This window comes from Arachis duranensis, chromosome 4, assembly GCF_000817695.3.
Source record: "Arachis duranensis cultivar V14167 chromosome 4, aradu.V14167.gnm2.J7QH, whole genome shotgun sequence".
Classification (NCBI taxonomy): Eukaryota; Viridiplantae; Streptophyta; class Magnoliopsida; order Fabales; family Fabaceae; genus Arachis; species Arachis duranensis.
In genome coordinates, this window is record NC_029775.3 from 25,277,000 (window position 1) to 25,280,351 (window position 3,352).

Consider the following 3,352-nt stretch of genomic DNA (forward strand, 5'->3'; position numbering starts at 1 on the left):
AATACTTGCTTGTCCCTAAGCAAGTCCTGAGTTATTTGAGAAGAAAGTATGAAACAGAAAGCAATTACATTGGCTATATTAGCAAGCATTTGAAGTTCATCAGAAGGGTTTTATGCAGAAAGTTGCAGCATCACTTTTTCATTTTTATCAGGTAAGATTATCACTTTTTCATTGCATCCATCAAACACTGCTATGGCCTCTTGTTATTCTTATGTCTTTGGCACTTTTCCCTTCTTTGTTTTTCTTTTTCTTAGAGCTCCTTTGCTCCTTGTTTGCTTAGTGTCATGTGTTGCACAAGCTTTTGGCATTTTCTTTTTCTTATCAGTGCACTACACATATCCACTACAGGCATTTTAGTTCACATTTCTTCTTGAGACATTGGTGCCCAGCACCTCTTTGTGTGACTAAATGTTTTGTAGCTAGGTTGCTCTTGATAATGGACTTTTGGTTGATAATCCCGGGTTAGTTAACCCAAGTTACCAAGTGTTGAAACACTCCTCAGAACCTATTCATCCAAGCATATCCTTAATACATAAACACCACAGGCATTTGTCTCAGAAGTTCAAACCATTGGTGCCTAGCTTATTTTCTCAATTTTTTTGCTTTTTGGTTGCCCTTTTTCAGTGGCTTTTTCTTCTTCTTTTTCTTTCTTTTTCATGGCCAAAGACATTTATTCATCAGATCCATAGACAGTATTCAACTTCTACACAAAAATGATAATTCTACACTCAATTTCCAGTGATGTGACTAAACAATCAAGCATGCATACCACCACTTAATTCTACTTGATTTGTCACTAATTGAGCCAAGATACTTTTGCTCAAACTTTTCTTTTATTTTTGGAAACAGAACGAGCATGGCAAGCATTTGTTTAAGAAGTGAAGTTTATCCAGACACTTAGACTATCACTTATTTAGAAATTAAACAAACAGACAAACAAAAACTGCAATGACTCAAACTTAAAGCATGGGTGCATGCAAACTTCCAATATCAGCAATTCAAAGTACAAGCAATTAAGTGACAATACAACCTTTTAGCATCTTCTTTGTTGTTCATCATCCTTTCTAGCCTTGGTGTTCTCATTGATGATGATGTATATTCCTTCCATGAGATTGATTGTCTTCCTGCAAAGCTATTAGAAGTTGCTTGTTCCCCAAGCACTTTGAGAATTGGTTAGCATGCATGTATGTTTGTAGGCCTCTGAACTTAGATTGGTGTGTGAACACCAAACTTAGTTCCTTGCCATATGCAGCAATTTGGATCATATGCAGAAAACCTCATGTGCTTTTATTAAGAAAATAACTATGAACTAGAAAAAGAAACTATGAACTAGAAATTAAACTATTGTTTAAGTAGTTTCCCTGATTGGTTGGAGCTAGTGACTAGTCATGCTGAGGTAGAAATGTGCTTTTAATGAAGTTTTTGGTGGAACACCAAACTTAGAATCTCACATTCACCCTTGAATTGTTTTGGTGTGCAACACCAAACTTAGCTCCTTGCAATACAGATAAATCTACTTAACTTTTTTATTGAAATAACTAGAAAATAAAAACTACCTTTGGTTGGGTTGCCTCCCAACAAGCGCTCGTTTACTGTCATTAGCTTGACATGCTGTTCCTGACTTTCTTCCTCTTCCTCCAGTTTGTTAAGAGGGATGACTTCAAGTGGATAAAGGAGCTAGTTAGTGCCCCTTGTTGTGAATGCCTCTTTCCAGCAAGCTTTCCCTTGTGATTAGCTTGAGTGAACTTGCTTGTTGGCTCAGGATTTGGATTGTTCTTCGACCTTCTCTTCTTCATGGATATGGTCCTTTGTTTCTCGGTCACAATCCTCATTTTGGTGCTTGTTTCTACTGCCTTCACATTCTTGATCTCAGAACTTGGTTGTTGTTGGACAGTTGGAGTATCCTGTTCATCAAAAGCTTCCTGAATTTGTGGTTCAATGAATCCTTCCTCTTTGCAACTCTCAGTTTCATTGGAGTGTGATCTCCCTTGATTGACTTTCTCCCTTTCTTGTTCTTCTGATTCCTCCCTTGGGTTTGCCATGGTATCACTAGAAGAATTGTGGGTAGGGATTTGCTTTGATAGATATCCAATTTGTGCTTCTAGCTTTTGAATGGCAGCACCTTGAATTTGCAAGTTGGATATCACTTCTTCCTTAAAGCCTTTCAAATCGGCCACATCTCTGCCCATAGTTGCAATCATTCCTTCTATCCTGTTTAATTGATCTTGAAATTGTTGGTTCGGATTGGGTTGATGAGGTTGATTATCTTAGCTGTGATATGGTGGCTGGGAGTATGTGTTTTGTGTGGGCTGATAGGGTCTTTGGTTGGAGTTTTGGTAGTGGTATGACTCTTGTGTGTAGTGGAATGAGTCTTGTGGATAGTGAAATGAATTGTATGAATTTGAGAAGGAATTTTGTGCTGAGAAATGCTCAAGTGATGAAGAATTTGGATATGTAAAACTAGGAGGTGAGGTTGGATAATTAAGAGGTGATGGCTCTTGATGAATGGGGTGTGAATAAGTGAAATCTCTTTGGTTTTGATCTTCCCAGCCACAACTTGAGTAGTGATCAATTTCACCAAAACATGGACCATTTTGTGGCTCTGGGAAGTACCCCGTTTCCTGTTCATGATACTCCCACCCACCATGAGCATAATAACATGAATCATTCTGTGGTGGTGGAGAGTTTCTCATGAATTTTGATTGACCAAAAGATGATGGATACTCCTTTCTTTTTTGCAATGTGCTCAGTCTCAAACAATACTCATCCAAAGATAGTGGATATCCCATAGTGAGGCAATATCACAAACAGCTAGTGGTTAGTATGCCAACAAGTGAATAAGCAAAGAAAACAAATTAAAATTTGCAGAAATTAGCAGTAATAAACTGAAACAAAAACTATTAACAAAAGAAAAGAAAAATTGCCCAATCTAGTTAACTTCCAATTGGAGAATTGTCAATCGAAAACCAATCCCCGGCAACGGCGCCATAAACTTGATGCTAGCATAGAGTTGCTATGCTACGATTTAGGAAATTGCACAATCGGCAAAATTCCTTCCGGCAAGTGCACCGATTATCGTCAAGTAAAAACTCACAATAGAGTGAGGTCGAATCCCACAAGGATTGGTTGAGTGAGCAATTCCAATTAGAAGTGTGTTCAAGTTGAGCGGAATCAAGATTTAGATGAGACTTTGCGGAATCTTAAATTGCATGAAATTAAAGTGCTGAAATTAAAAAGGGATGGGGAAAATTGCATGAATTGAAATTCCAGAATGTAAATAGAAAAGGTAGATCAGAGAGGGGGAGTTCATTGGGTATTAGGAGATATTGAGATCTCCGAATCAAAACATTTT